Source organism: Bacillus rossius, chromosome 6, assembly GCF_032445375.1.
Source record: "Bacillus rossius redtenbacheri isolate Brsri chromosome 6, Brsri_v3, whole genome shotgun sequence".
In the NCBI taxonomy this organism is placed as follows: Eukaryota; Metazoa; Arthropoda; class Insecta; order Phasmatodea; family Bacillidae; genus Bacillus; species Bacillus rossius.
This window is the reverse complement of record NC_086334.1, coordinates 66,535,300-66,552,797: the sequence shown is the minus strand read 5'-3', so window position 1 is coordinate 66,552,797 and position 17,498 is coordinate 66,535,300. Positions and strand designations below refer to the sequence as shown.

At 34.5% G+C, this 17,498-nt stretch overlaps 2 long non-coding RNA genes across 2 annotated transcripts in view; one reads left to right on the top strand and one right to left on the bottom strand.

Annotated features, from left to right (window-relative positions):
- Positions 1-17,498, top strand: part of LOC134533564 (uncharacterized) — a 40,196-nt gene that overhangs the window by 7,247 nt on the left and 15,451 nt on the right. The window lies entirely within an intron of this gene.
- LOC134533562 (uncharacterized) lies at positions 1,268-10,760 on the bottom strand. The gene is made up of 2 exons (XR_010075333.1): positions 10,656-10,760; positions 1,268-2,700 (listed from the first exon to the last, which is right to left on the bottom strand). It is a non-coding gene; the product is annotated as an uncharacterized LOC134533562 (long non-coding RNA).

The following is a 17,498-nucleotide window of genomic DNA, read 5'->3' as shown; positions in this document are numbered from 1 at the left end:
GGCCTTCCAAATTCAAGCACAATTGTTTTACCATTGCACCATATCACTCATTCAAAGGTTACCCGATTAAGCTACTGGCGGGGGCTTATCCTTACGAGGTTACCTCTTTAAATTTGAGTGAATTACCCGCATACTAATATTCACTGCGAGTAGTCTATCTGTAGGCGTTTAAAGGCCCGTCTACTATAGTCCGAACCTGTGCGTGGTCCGTGTCCTTATCCGAATGTGAGTAACGTCACATTGTCTCACGGAAAACTGCCCTGTGCACAATTGCGATGTCCGATGTCCGAATGTATTGATTTCTAAAGTTGATACCAGAGCGCAGTAAATGTGCCAAACTAAATGTTTTTTGTTTACTGTTTTGATGCTTTGTAGTTTGAGATTGAACTTTTAAAAGTTGTGGTAGTTCAATTTTATATATTTATTCAGTAATGCAAAGTGGCAAATGTAAATGCTAAAAAATGAACTCATATCACAGCAATCGAACAGCACTAATTAAACTGTCGTCTTGCTCGTCTTGAATTACAACACCTTCCATTTCCTTCAATAACAAAAACAAACATCACGTTTTCAAACGGGTACCGGAAATTCAAATATCGTGAGTGTTCTGTTCTTTTTCTGTGTCCGAAGTACACAGGTTGGGACAAAAAGTTCAAATTGACGAATGTCTTCGGACCAGGTAGGTTCGGACCTTCGCCCACTTGACGCATGACGTCAGAGGGTCACGTGGACCAATCAGCGACGAGTGTCCTTCGGACACAATTTAGGACATTGCTATTGTAGACGGGCCTTAATACACACATTAAAAGACAGCAATGTTTCAATCGCTCATTTAAAATACGTAATCTACCATCAATAGAGCTTGAGCTCTCACATAAAATATAAAATATAAAATAATACACTCATCGTTTACTATCTGACTGACTGTAACGCTGCATAAATTTCGTTTTCATGAGTTACATTGTGATACTTTCGTTGCTCTTCGCTAACCTATTCCTCATAGCATTGCTGCAGAGACCGTGGCGCAAAGATAAAATGCATGGGGCATAGTGTCATATTTTGACGAGGCCGATAGCTTTAGCATTATTCAGTGATAAAGTAGCGAGCCGTGTCTTAGTTTTCCGCGTTTTGAAACCCGCATATATGTTCAATACAATTCAAGTTGTTGGCTTCAACTTTCAAATAATCTACCAACCACCAAATTTCCGGCGCTGATTAAAAAAATTATTAAAATCATCTCAAATGTTAAGGCATATTTCAACTGTAGCATGCTTATGTTGTGAACTTTATTCAATCAAGCACTTTCATACAAATCGCACTGCCAATATGGTTGCCATCCTGGTGTATATTGAATATTATCCACAGCAAGGAATATTATTGAATAGCCAGATACAGTTAACATGCAATGTAGTTTTTCAAGAGGTTCTTCATTAAAAAGCTTTTTTTGTAAAATATATTTTTATCATTATATATATCAGAAATAATTTTTATTTGCACAATATTTAAAAAAATTGAATTTAACTAACTTTTATTATTACACTAAGTTACATAAACATTACAGTGATTCAGGAAGGTAAAGTTGTGATAATGTTTATAAAAAGATGTAAGCTATAGGTGTTGGGCTTATATTATAAACCAACTTACGTTCTTTGTTGGATAGTTTCCACGAATAGGAACCTCCTGAATTATGTCTGGGCTGTTGATAAACCTGCTCAGTACTCACATATTCACATTACTGTAGTGATAGCAAACTGCCAGCAAAGACGCCATTACTTTGCATCAAATGTTAAAAATGTTCAGCTGGCGCATTGATTCACTCATGCAGAGGCCGAAACATTGTCTGACTCGATACTGTCAGCAACCCTTGCGAACACTCCATGAGCTTGCTGACAACTAAGTTTACGAATTGCAGAGCCATTGCTTTGTAACTGCTAATTAGTGAATACAAACCTCAATACGCACACAACCAATTGTTTACAACCCAAAGTTTTTTACTTGTTAGAAATCTGCCATCGGATTCACGTTATTATTTGACAATAAGTGCGAATGCAAACTGTTTTGTATTTTGGGAAAACTCTGTCATTTATATGGTTTCTTGTTTGACTCTCTTTAAAGTACCATCAAACAATAACAAACAGTAAGAAACTTTTAACCCGGTCGTAATTAGCTAGGACAGTGGGTGTAATGCAGCAGTTCCAAATAAACAAACTACGCCATCCTAAACATACACAATAATGTATGCCATAATATATGCCAAATTCAGCATATTTCTTTTCAATGGATATATCTGTGCTTGTTGCGTAAAAGGGGTTATGTTCAAAATCATAGTTTTGAGAAAATCGCGATTGAAAATTATCAGGTTTCTTGAAGTCAGTTTTTTTTTTTTTTTTTTTTTTTTTTTTTTTAGCTTTATTAACTGCTTTAGAACTTTGGAAACTCAGTAATTGTTTTAAAATAAAGTCTCTAATCTCCCTTATAAATTTTAAAAGTAAATAGTTCAATATCACATATTTTGACTTACGCAACAAGCACAGATATTTTATAAGTATGTTTAGTGTTATTTTGAAACGTATCTTCGTGGCGGTAGGAAACAGGTGAGTCCATACGGCCGGCTGAGGCTTGCGTGGCACTGCGCAGGGGCTGTGACGTCACGCGAGTTGCATCGCCCACTGCACGGCCCGGTGGCGACACAGCCAGGTGCTATAACAAGTCAGCAACCGGGGAGATGTCGCAAGCCTATTTGCGTCCATGTCGCCTGTTTTCCTGAACACCGTATCAAAAACAAAACCACTTAACCTTACACAGTCTAATAAAGTATATTTACAAGCAGACCTTTACTACGTGCATCTGTGAATCAATACAGCGATGCAGTCCAGAGATGAGGCACTACATTCACATCTCAGAGGACGCAGGTTTTAATTCAGGTCCGCTCATCCCGACTTGGTTTTCCACGCTTTCCCGAAATAACTTAGGAGAATACCCGAATGGTTCCTTGCAACAGGCTATGACCGATACGCAACAATAGTGATATGAAAAATTCCTGTATGAGTAATTACTCTGAGGACAGCACATTGGGAAGGCGAAATTCCGTTGCAAACCAGAAGCAACTCGCCAAAGAAGATAGGCACCCTACATTTTGCATAAATGTTTTCCTTTTGTATGTTTAATTACGCACAATAATATAGTGAAACAGTGCTCATTGCGTGATACAGAATTCTCAAGAAGGCTCAGATTGAGTTATATTAATTATTTCTCGTGTAAAATAAACAACAATCTGGAAATTAGGTTTTTGTGACTACAAATAACTACAATTAAATATGGTGTATTTGAAGCGAGCAATGTCATCTACGTCGTGGTAACACCGCACTCTTGAACCAGGCTTCTTGTGAACACACGAGCGTCCAAGATGAATGGGTGGCACGAGCTTCGCGGGAGCAGACTCGGGCTCGTAAATTAGAGTGACTAACGGCCGCTCCGAGGGGGGAGGGGGGCAAGTGCCCCCTCGAGACGCCCCGGGGGCAGTCAGGCACCTGGGCGTCGTGACGCCGCCACGGAAATACGCCCGCCGCGGTATTCTCGGCGATGATAGGCCCGCATTGTTTCGACAGCCAGGCGGCTGCAGTCCGCTCGCCGCCAGCAACAATAATAACAGTGTCGTGCCCGCGCTGGCACGGCGCCTGACTGCTCTGGCTGGTGATTCACCGAGGGAATCTCTCTCCACAACATGGTCTGCAAAACTGTGTAACATGATTGTAACCACCTTTAAAGCTTGAAAAACGTAAAAAAAAATATATGTATATGTGTAGTTATTACAATGTTATTAATGACAGTGGGTCAGTCTGCCAGAAGCCTCCCAGGATGCCAATTTTGTTTTTGTCCTCGCTGGGTTCGAAGTGAGGACTCCAAGGTTCATGATGTATATTTTTTATTAAAATTGTAATTAAATTAGGTTTTATAAATTGTAATTTGTTTCCGATTCTTTCGGATAATAATTAGGTGTTTTAAACATGGTGCACTATATGTATCTAATAATACAAAATGTTGAAATCCATGATAGCGGAAATTTCTAGAAACAAAATGGTGGGTGTGTCTTCATAATTATATATGGTTTTAAGTTCTGTAATCCAATATGGTGGCTGAGACATCATATATTATAAATAGCGGAATCCAAGATGGCCCCTAGGGTCAAAATCATCCAAAATGGCGGTTGGAATCAGGTCATACAATATGGCGGCTGGGTTGAAGCCCAAGGTCAAAAGTTAAAGACACAGGTCCCCACAGATTTACTGGTGATTGGTAGATGCAGAATTTAAGCCTCTTTGGGTGCATTTAGTTCTTACAAATAAAAAACACTTTGAGAAGTCCAGAATTTAGAATTTTGTATTTTTTTATGCGGGATGTTCTCCCGGAAATGGTATTTTTTGAATTTTCAGATCTTTTAAGATTTTTTGAGAAAATTGATCATAAAAAACGGGAAATTTTGACGAATTTTGACGAATTTTTGGTCATTTTTGGCAAGAAAATCTTCAGTCATACTTTGTTAACATAAAATATTGTTATGAAATTTCAATATCAAAATGAGTACAATATTAGACACATTTTCCCATTCATTTCCCCTCCTTCACAGTAATATATTAGGAAGATCCTTGCTAACGCACGAATATGTCAAACTCATAAAAGCCCACTTCTTTAGGAAGACCTAGTGCCATCCACTGCTGTTGTGTGAGGTATCATAAAGTAATTTCAAGCAGCGATTTATGAGCCATCGTGTAGCAATTTTTTGCTTCCTTCTGTATGACAGCTGCTGCGATCTAGCGGGAGAATCTGGCAGCGTGGGCATTCTTTACTCACTGGCTTGGCCAATTTGTTAAATTTCACCCCGATAATCTCTGCCACTTAACCAGTTTTTCGATACAGTTCGTTGTTTCTTTGAAAACTTACGTTCCGCGGTATTCATGTTTAAGAGTAGCCGAGTTTCAAAGTCGACGCCCACGAATATTACGTCGCAATTACTGAGCGGTGTGCCAACTCCGTGTGGAATAATCGTGTAGACGGTTCTGCACATTCATACACTTATCTAAAAATAATGATCCTGTTACATGAACAGCTCGTTAAAAAAAATGTATCCTCGGCTGTGTGCTTCAAAGATAACTTCGTGGTCAGTCTCAGCACAATGAAGCAACAATGACAAGCAGTTTTTCCTAAACTGAATAATGTCAGCTCATTTATTAGTAATTTCCTCTGCGACCAACGCAAGGTCGACGAGATTCAGGCCCTGCGTCCAGATTTTTTGGCAGTCATTCGGACAACTGCCAAGATGGCACTGTTACCTTGAGCAAGCGGAACACGCTAATGATTAGTCTGCCATTGGAGACATTCTCTGATTCTGTCTGTCCATTGAAACGTTTTTCCTTCTTTGAATATTGGCGACAGAAAAACGAAGAAATGTAATAAGAAATTAGTTAGTTTCCTCTTCTTCCAACTACTTCTCCATGTCCTTTTGCGTGTATAAAAATAAACAAATGAAACCTACATACTATTAATCCAGTTAGTCTAAATGCAAAATGTTATGGGGGTAACGCCTCTCTAACTGAATGTTTACTAATTTTTTTAAAAAATAATATCAATATATAATTCGCGTTGATTGTTTGTAAAATATTTTATCAATCATATAAATGTTTATTTTATGAAATTTAGAAACTTAGACCAAAATATATATGTTTAATCCTAGCAGGAATTGAAAGTGTGAATTCGTGTGGATTGTAAGTTATATTTGACCGATTTTATGTAGCAAAGGCTACATACAAATCATATTTTTTATATAATTTATAAATCAATACAAATTTGATTTTTCCAGATTTCTTTAAGCGAGAGTTTTCCAGAGTTTCTGTAAACCAAATTATTACCATTTATGAGTTCTATATTTTTAAAAAAATTATCTTTCCGCACAGCCTACAGGCGTAGATAATTCGAAGTAAGTACTTAGGCCCTATTTCTTCTGGAAATATTTTGGAAACTTTAATAAACTCCTGGAAGATTTTAAGAACTTAATGTAGCCTACACATCATCACCAATATTAAAAAATAAAAGATTTAACATTTCCTCATATTCCATGCAGTGAAAATATTTTGACTTTTTAATTTAATGTATCCAGCAATGAATATCTTAACGAATATCATATTATGCCTACTAAAGTAAATTTTCAATTATTTTTTACCTCCATACACTATTTTTCATCCATTCCACTAATATGTGATAGTATAAAAACAATTTTAGACTAAGGTTTAAGTAATATAATAAGATGGTTATTAATAAATTCCGACGTATTTGATACAAATAGAGTTTTAATTTTTATATTTTAAATTCCTGTTTTTACTGTAATAGTTAGTTTCCTCAAAAGTTATTTCTGCCAAAGGTTATAAATAAAGTTTAGAAGTTTTACAAATATATTATAAGGGATTTGATAGGATATATATTAAAAAGCGACATTATGTCTTTCTATTGTTATTATTTCTACCTCTTGTAGTAATGATTAGTGATGTAAAATTTACTTTGACAAAAGTTTTTAACAATATTTAAAAAGTTAAACAAAAAATCTATTTATTATATTGTACAGAAGTTTTAGTTATTTTCTTATTTCAACCCCAGGTTCTTTCAAAGCTTGCAGTAATGGTTTGTATTATAAAAAATTGTTTCACAACAAATTTTTAGGTAAAAATTATAATAAAACAATTCAAACGAATATGATGGTGTGCCTACGAAGGGAGTTATGAATTTTTTTTTTATTCAATCCCTGTTTATTCCACCCCTTGCAGCAATGGTTGGTCGTACAAAAAATTATTTTAGACGAAAGTCGAAGAAAAAATTATAGTTTTACAATAAAACAGAACAGATTTAATAGAATACGTGGTAGGGAAATTATGAAATTATTAAATTTTACTCCTTTATATTTTCAACCCTTTGCAACAATGGTTTGTTTTATCATAAATTTTTTCCGACAAAATTTTACGATAAAAATTAAAAGATTTACAAACAATTTGAACGAATTTTATAATGCACCTGGTAAGAGAGTTGTGATGTTTTAAGTAGATTTCAAAGAAATACTTTCTATTGTAGCCGTTACCGTGTTGCGAATTCCGAAAAATGTTTATATAGTTTTTCGTTTCATGGCTCATAGACCACAAAACCATCGTCTAATCAAAAGTATATATGTATATATGTATATATATGTATATATGTATATATATATATATATATATATATATATATACATATATACTTTTGATTAGACGATGGTTTTGTGGTCTATGAGCCATGAAACGAAAAACTATATAAACATTTTTCGGAATTCGCAACACGGTAACGGCTACAATAGAAAGTATTTCTTTGAAATCTACTTAAAACATCACAACTCTCTTACCAGGTGCATTATAAAATTCGTTCAAATTGTTTGTAAATCTTTTAATTTTTATCGTAAAATTTTGTCGGAAAAAATTTATGATAAAACAAACCATTGTTGCAAAGGGTTGAAAATATAAAGGAGTAAAATTTAATAATTTCATAATTTCCCTACCACGTATTCTATTAAATCTGTTCTGTTTTATTGTAAAACTATAATTTTTTCTTCGACTTTCGTCTAAAATAATTTTTTGTACGACCAACCATTGCTGCAAGGGGTGGAATAAACAGGGATTGAATAAAAAAAAAATTCATAACTCCCTTCGTAGGCACACCATCATATTCGTTTGAATTGTTTTATTATAATTTTTACCTAAAAATTTGTTGTGAAACAATTTTTTATAATACAAACCATTACTGCAAGCTTTGAAAGAACCTGGGGTTGAAATAAGAAAATAACTAAAACTTCTGTACAATATAATAAATAGATTTTTTGTTTAACTTTTTAAATATTGTTAAAAACTTTTGTCAAAGTAAATTTTACATCACTAATCATTACTACAAGAGGTAGAAATAATAACAATAGAAAGACATAATGTCGCTTTTTAATATATGTATGTATGTATGTATGTAGGTATGTATATATATATATATATATATATATATATATATATACATACATACCTACATACATACATACATACACACACATACATATAGGCCCCTATCAAAATTTTGTGAACACGATTACTGTCGCAATTTTTCTCAAATCACTTCCAAACTGATATATAAAATCTATAATTGGAAAATCTCGGTCGAATTCGTTGATGAGCGAGATCCGACCAAAGTAGAAATGGGGAAGTATTTAAAAAAACAGAATATCGTTCTAACTCTCGTAATATGGAAAATATCACATCCATTTGAACGTTTTATAACTCGTAGGAGCAATGCCAAACACTTTTGTCTGAATATGTTTTGATACGAAAAAAATTCTTAACTCCATTTGTATGTACACTATCGAATCCGTTCAAATTTTTTGTAAATACATATTATAATTTTTACCAGGAGTATAGATTGGCCGGTTGGGGCCTTACTTTATTGTGACTTCACACGGCCATATTGTATGACCTTGACCTTCAAAATTTGCCGAAATTTACTCAAAAATTACCAAAAATTCACCAAAATTTTCAATTTTTTGGAAAAAAAAAAAAAAGATTCCGCCATTAAATCTCAAAAAAATTAGAAAAATTAATATGTTCATACTTCGAGGGAAATATTCCCGTTTTAAAGGAAAATTTCCCACTTTTAGTTCTCGAAAATGCCAGTGGATGGAAAAGTCCGCAAAGCGACATAAAGTCCACATCCACAAGCCGCTATAAGCCTGCGAGGTCGTGATTTTAACAATTAGGATGCCATGGCCGCCATTTTGAATTGTTATGTAACGGTTATAATTATCGTTACGGTCGCCATCTTGAAAATCCGTTATTATGCCTGATCAATGGGAAACATTTTAAATTTTATAAAACTTAATTAATTAAATTTTTAACTAAAAACATTCCACAATCTTAGATTATGACATCAAGGCCGTCAAATTGCAAATCCGTAATTACTACCCAAAAAAAAATTAGAGCACAATTTTCAAATATATAAAAATTTAATCAATCAAATTTTAATAAAATTTTAATTTAAAAACGCACTTAAACATAGAGTCTTTAGTTCGAACGTGGTGAGGAATGAATAAAAATGGTGACAGATCCTTCCTCCAAGGAAGCTACCAACAGACAGACCTCCGACTACTAATACCAAGGTATATATATCTCTGGCTAGTATGATGTCACATCCGCCATCTTGTTTTCGTCTGCTGGGGGCATCATATTGTTTTCGTCTCCTGGGGGCATCATATTGTTTTCGTCTGATAGAAAGCGCTATCACCATACTAGTATAATTTTCACCCACTAGAGTGCACTAATCATTTATTACTTTGGTGCCTGCCATCTTGGAAATCTGTATTTATTAAGTTAGAAATATGGGGTGAATTCCAAACTTCATCACCAAAATCTAAAATTTATATACTGATTTATTCTGTCGATTCCTTTTTTTGATTCAATACTTGACTATTCGAAAATATTTCATTTTAGTAAATAATAATAATTTCAAAAATGTGGTATATGTGGAATCGGGTGTTAGAGTAAAAATAAAGAGTTCAACCCAAAAAAACCAAGTTGTATAGCTTAGCGAGAGGAGTCGGACTCTGAAGAAGACCTTAGGGACCCTCCTCTTGATGACAACAGTGACGATTACCAGTTAGTAGTTCCTCTGGGGGATAAACCTGGTGATGACAATACATCATTCATTTTCTGTGATGGATTATTTTCAGATGATGTTAGAGGGGAGGTGTTGATTCAGTGCTACAAGTGCGCAGGCTGGGCATATTCCGAATGTGCCGGAATGTGACTTCTGCAAGTCAAAAATAAAAGAAAATTGCTTTATTTAATATAAAATTTAAGTCAGTAGTTAATAAAGTTTTTGAACAAAGATTTGAGTTTTTATTAATTATGTGATTAATTATTTTTTATACAAATAGCCCATATTTGGACCACCATTATAAAATTTACATTTTAACTTGATTTAGTAACATATGGTTTTGGAAAACTAAATCTGATTATTTGCATTTTGAAAGCTTTTAGAAGAGACACAAAAATTTGCCATTATAAGTGAACAGGTAAATCGGTAGGTAACAAAATAAAAGTGGTAGTCCATTTATGGACGACTTTCTCTATGGAACCACTTTAATTTACTTCCTTATGGTCTTAAAAAAATACTACACTAACATTATAATAAACTTAATACATCACAAGTATATGTTATGGTTATTGAATGAAGTATTCTAGATTCAATTAAATCTGTGTAAATGTTTTTGAAATATTTGAAAAAAATTATTTTTGATCCTTTAAATTTCACTTTTGATAGCTACATCATTTCAACTACAGGTTATTCCTATTTCAAACCCTGGCTAAACCACATTGAGTTTTAAATACAAATATTTTTTATAAAAATATATATGTTTTATGTAAATGGATAACTTTTTATATCATATGGCCGTAATGACTATTTTGCTACAATTATCTATCCTACCTTCCCCACGTTGTTTTCACTCTTTTGTCTCCATACCTGCAAAGTTCGTTAAAAATCACTTAAAATCTTTCTTGTATGAGATCTAAGTACGTGCTGCTAAAACACGTTAAACTTTACTTCACCTTAAATTTGTTGTAGTGCTGAATGAGATGCCTTAAGCGGGAAATTCTAATTCGAAGTGTTTTACCAGTGGTTTCAATAACTTCAATGGAATAGAAAACCGTACTAACTAGTACGTCGTTACTCACTGTCTCTTTGCGACACTTTGACGGGGACACATTCAGGAAAAGGACTTGCGACTTTAAGTCTGAAACCTGTCACGATATCTTGTCGTCTGTCCAGATTATTATTGCGTAGTTGTCTAACTGCACAGGCAATCGAGTAAGCACTGTTAAACAAATATATAACTTAAATTTCAGGCAGCATTGTTTTTATGTTAAAATAATTTTTTTATGCATTCAGTGATTATCAGTCATCTAATTTCAAAACATATTTACCAATAACAACAATATGTTTTAAAAGTATCCCTTGTATTAATTAGGCTAGTAAAATTTGAGTTACCTACCAAACTGTTAAATATCCCACTCTTTCCCGTAAATTATTTTGAAGTCACAAATGTCAAGTATTACGAAGAGATTACTTTGTTTATTTGAAAAAGAAAAATGAAAGGCGTTAGGGGAACAAAGTGAGTGTACTTTGCTCTGAAAGGTTCTTTGGAACGTAAGCGCTGGAATAGTGAAGATTTATAAAATTAAATTTCTATAAGAGTAAATCTTTGGAGTAGATTGTGGTCTCGTTTATATCAAAAACCTATTAGACCATATTACAATTAAATATGTGAATATGTTATTTGTTAAACAATATATTTTTGTAATTGAAAACTTTCCTCTCAGAGATATTTTTGATGCATTTGAAATTTTTTTCGAAATTTGCTAGGTTGTGACAAGCTGTCCAGAATGACCGGTGAGATTTTTCTCACTAAGGATATGTTAAAACACACGATATGCTGCAATAAAATAGAAAGTTTTTGTGTAAATTTGAATAGGTAAACCCTCCATATTTCCCCTCTTCAATTAATATCTACGAAGTAATTTCTTTTTAGGAACTTTGATGGTGAAATTTTAGTACACTGTAGATATTTTTTTGTACTTTTACACGGAAACTCAATTTCCAATGATATCACTTGTAAAGTTGCAAGGCAGAGTTTTGTGCCATTTGAAATTTTACAAAGCTCTGCCTTGCAATTTTACGTTGTAATTTACGTGCAACTAAGTTTCCAGAGACTATTCTTGTAAAAGTGAAAAGGTAAACTAGCCATATTTTCAAATAACTTGCTAAGTTAGCCAAGTAATCTTTTTTACGGTACGACCAGTCATATTAACACTATTAAAAATGTTTAGCCGCATAAGTCTTCCAAATATTTTCTTTTTTATTTTCCCTTAAAGTATAGCATGTTTAATTTCATTTTGAATGGTTATTAATATTATGGTTATTTATGACTGTGAAGCAAAATTTTTTTGATACAATATATAAAAAATTGGGTGAAGTGTGGAGATTAAAATTTTTTTTAAAAATATTCTATATAATTCGGAAACTACGAAAATTTGTCATTTAAGAAAAATAAGAACTGTAATAATTTACTGGCATATCAAATTTTCTCGGCTTGACGAGTTGTGGGACACCTTATATTTAGTTAACTTAAGTACATCGTAGGGTAAACCGAGGTAATTTGGTGATATTTCACAGTTATTGATAAATGGCTGTAATCTATGTTGAAAAATAAATTGTTTATCAACAGGATGTCTTAATATAGACTTTCGTTCGTATGTTAAACCTTATGGATAATTAATACTCTACACAATGAATTTGAAAATGAATTTTTTATATTTACACTTTTTTGATATAATTTGGTGATACATATTTAATTTGGTGATATAGTTAAGGTAATTAGGTGACAAAACATATTATAGAAATATAATTATCTAAAGTAGCCAAATCATATTTATGTTACATAATATACACACAGTAGTACATAAACTTCCAACTAAATATTGCTATGACATTAAAAAATATATATAAATTTTTATAAGCACACTATTAAATTGACATTTATAAAGCATACATGTACATACACAGTCAAGGATTTAAATAATTAACATTCATAATTGGACATAATTACTAAAAATATTGTTATATTAATTAGAAAATATAACCCCCGCCCCCTCCGCCTCATAAAACGTCATAATTATCATCGTTGTATCAAAATATTTATATAGAAAACAATCGTAAAGAAACTTTTTAAAAAAAAAGTTTTAGCCAATTTCTACATTATTTACTGGGCACAGTTGTCACACATATAACAGGTTGTGTTATCAACAGAAATTTGACACATCTCGTGGTATGGTACTAAACAAAAACAACACTGGACCCATTTAGCACCATTTCTTTGTTTGCAATCGGAGGAATAACTTTTCTCACAAACCCCACACAACCAATCACTTTCTGGCTAAATGTTCGTAGTTTTAGGTGTTGCTGAATTTAGTTTCGTGTTCCTTCTTATTGTTTCATTCCCAACTTACTTTTTCTTTTTGAATTCCTCATCTTCACCTGGGGGTGTTAAACGTTTAGCTGAAGAATCCCTTTTCTTTGTTTTTCGGGTTGTCTGCTGATCCTTGAGGTTAAAGACAGTCTTTTTCAAAATGCCAGTGACAGCTTCTTCCAATGATGCCTGGCTCGCATTCATCGAGCGAACCAGCACTTTCTCCCCTGAACATGAAGCTTCTTGTCCGCTTGAAGTTGTATCAGTTGCCTCAGAATGGGAAACTTCATCATTTTGAGCACGTTCGGTGTAATTGGCTGGAGCGAGTGCTGCATGTGTTATGGCATCAGGATTTAGTGGCACAATTCCCGATTTTCTGAAACCTGCTCTGATGTTCTTACATGAGAAGGCTTTTACAAAAGCAGGGGTCATCATTCGATGAAACAAAGTACGGTTTGGTTTTGTTGATGATTCCCTCATAAATTCGTCGACACTTTCAGCCCAAGCTACCTTAAGTGCATTTTAACTCCCACGTCTAGTGGCTGAAGGAGGTGGCTGGTATGTGCTGTGAATGTAAACAAACAAATGTCATTTTGTTTGGCCAAAGATATTACTTCTGGTGAGATGTGGGAGGTTTGAGAGTCCATAAGTAGTAACACTGGTCTTTAAGGCGGGATACAGTTGATGAAGTGCTTCATCCAGTCATAAAACAGTTCTGAAGTTATCCAACCTTTAGGTGATAGCCGCACTTGTGTGTTGGGAAGAGCATCTTGTTTTAAGTCATAATTCCATCGAACACCCTTAAAAATAACCATGGGAAGAATCCAAGAACCATCAGCACACGCACATCCCAAAACAGTATGAGTTTCACCTTTATCAGCAAATGTCCTTTTATAAATGTATCTTTTTCCAACAGCAGCGACAATTTTTTTTTTTTAGGTTTAACAACGAACATTAGTCCCGTTTCATCACAATTCCAGATGAAATTTTTCATGTTCTTGATTCCTAATTTTGTCAGCACCAAATCAAGCTTCGAGAAAAAGTCATCGATCATTTTACGGTTTCCCATGGATGCTCTGTATGCAGATAAATTTTCAGGTACACGTAAAGTAAGTCCATATCTTGTTTTAAAGTTTACCCACCACCACAAACTTGCACTCTTTTTCTGTGGGTTGAAAAAATGTTCACGACCATACACTTCTGCCATTCGGTAAGAAACATCTCTTACTTATTTCACAGTTAGTCCGAACCCTATTTCTTGCATTTCAATGATGTGGTGATAATTTTTTTTGTTCTAATTCAACGGAAAGCGCATGAGGTCTTCCCATTTTAGGCAAACTAACGACCAACTTTGGGTTGGGCTTTGCTTTTAAAAACCTTTTGAGTGTGGACCAAGGGACATTTTTTTCTTTTGCTGCTTTGTAAATTGTAAAATTGTTTTCAGTCACAAGTTCAACTGCTTCAATAAGGTCTCTGTGGTTGTATGATCAATACACTTGAATTCCAGAAACAGACTTTACCTTTGTTTTATGTTTGTACACTGATTTGCTTAGTACTGGAGGCATTTCTTTAGCTAAGTTTATTTGACGATATAGGTAATTTGGTGGTAACAGGTAATTTGGTGATAAGACTGATCGCAAAAATGCATTCACATTTAAAAAATGTAAGCAAGAATACACATGATATTTAAATAAAATACTTAGTATTAGTCTGGCCTGCTTACGTAGCTACATTTCATAACTATTATTTTAGCATGGGTATAAAATGGAGCTTCAAATGCTAAGAAAATGTTCTTAAAACTTAATGTTTTGTGAAAATGTAAACATCAATCATCAAAAGTTTTTGCACTGAAAAACAAGATTAATATGTACCTAAACGTTTCCATGTTGCTGCATCGAAAAAATACCTTTATTTCTGCTGAAAAAAACTAAACATAAGAAATCACTTTGCTTGCGCGTCACAACAAGCCAATATTTGGATGGTACTAACATATTTTTAATTGTGTCTTCGAAAGCGTTCAACAGAGCACTCTGCCCGCAGTGACCTGCGAAGCTAGACTTATACCCTATCTAGCGACAAAATTTGGAAGCTTTTCCTCTACAGGTTTGTTAGCGAGCAGCGATGGTAGAAATATCACCGAATTACCTCTCTCACCAGTTTACCTCGGTTTACCCTAAAGGAATGGGGCTTAGGGCAATGGTTCTGGTTCGAGAATTGAGGATTGTCGGCCACCATATTGAATTGTAATGTCACAGCTGTATTCTCTTGGATGACCTTGACCTTGACCCCGGTGGCCTTCTAGGATCCACCATTTTGTTTTTCACTATTTTGGTTTATAGAACTTTCAGCCATTTAGTTTTCATAGAATATTCCGCCATCTTGGAATAGAATGTTCCAATCTCTAACATTGCCATTTTCGTTACAGTTGCCAATTTATATTCTAGAAACGTTGCAATTTTCGTCACAGTGGCCATTTTTAAAATCCGTAATTTTTATCTGATTATAGTAGTATAGGAAAGTATGTCCGGGCGCACGGGTTCTGGGTGAGGAGCCTGAGGAGACGGTCCGCCATCTTGGATTGTGACGTCACGGCGGCCATCTTGGATGGTTGTGACCTTGACCTTTGACCTTGACCTTGAATTTGATCCTCAAAATGTGTCAAAATCCGCCAAAATTGGGCAAAATTTGCCCAAAATTCCTCAAAATTTCAATTTCTGTGAAAAAAAATTCCGCCAAAAAATCTCAAAAAATTCCACAATTCAAAAATTCCCGTTTTCGAGAGAAAAATTCCCGTTTCGAGGGAAAATTTCCCGTTTTTAGTCCTTAAAAATCCCAGCGGCTAGAAATGTCCATATGTAGGCTTAAGCATCCATGTCTACAGCCTACGATAAGCCTCTGACGTCATCATGGATTATGACGTCACCGTTGCAATTTACGTTACGGCCGCCATCTTTAACTTTTTTATTTATTATCCGATTTTAATGAAATTTTTTTTTAAATTATAAAAATATTCATTTAATAAAATTTCAATAAAATATTTATAAAAAACAAACATGTACGACACGGACCTCGGAGTCCTCGGTTCAAACCCGGTGAGGGCAAAAAAAAATAAAAATGACGACCGATCCTTCCCCCGTGGTGGCTGCTGACATACTGACTCCCAACACTTTTTTTCAAAAGCATATATATCGTCATCTAGTATGACGTCATGTCCGCCATCTTGTCTTAGATGCTGGAAGCCATCATCAATGTATCGTCGGCTAGAGTGCGCTGACGCCATGTTAGTTTAATTCTTACCCGCTAGAGTGCAGTAATCATTTATTACTGTGACACCCGACATCTTGTCATTTGGCCGCCATCTTGAAAATCCGTAATTATTTAGCTAGAAATTCGGGAAAAATTCCAAAATTCATTAAATAAATTTGTAATCTATATACTGATTGATTAGGTCGACTAAGGTCCTTGGTACGATCTAGGACGATGCAAAAAAAAAAGGAAATATAACATCAATTTAACATAATAGTAACAGGTTCGAAAATAAAAACACTGCAAGTTCTTTTACAAACATAATATTTATTACATAATTTCTATTTTACTACAGGATCACCTGCGAAGGTTAGCAATCTTACAAACATTTAGGTCCGCATAGGCGTGAAATGACTAATTCTTAGCTCCAATCGGTTTATACAAGACAGAGTCCAGCCAGATCCTTTACAGACATAGTCCTCCTCTTCTTGACAGAGTTTCTGGATACCTTGTTTAACAGTTTGCTTGATATCGTTAGAACTGTAAATTACTGCAGCCGATGTCTTGAATGCACACTTCTTCACTTTGTCATCGAACGGATAAGGCTTTCCATATATACAGTCCAACCACAAGTTATATTTCAAAGGTCCGTTTGTTGCTACGTCATCAGTAAGCTGATTGATTATGTCCTGTCTGATATCATCAAGAAAATTACAAATGTCCTTTGACTCACTTAACGTACTTGGATAATAGTAGTCTTTCAATGTTCCACGAAATGCAGACTGCGCCAAGTAGAAGCCATTATCGTTCACTTGTAATGCTCCGATCACAGTCTTATGTTTATTTTCATGTTCAGATGCCACAGCAATCGGTTGCTGCACATCAGTTTTTTTACTTGTACGCTCACGAGTCACCAATCTAAACTCAGGAGTCGTAATTGCTGCAGGTAGTTCAGCAGTAGGCGCACTGACTTCACCTTTACAGTTTATCGAATGTTGGCGTAAATTATCAATTCGAGTAAACCATTTATGACACTCGTCACAGCGAAACTTCATGCGAGAAGGATTCTTCGTACATTTACTCCTCTCATGTCTCCGTACATCATGTGCAAATGCAAACGTCATGTCGCAGTAGCCACAAGGATGCCTAGTTGAAGACAAACCCGAACCAGATGTCGCTG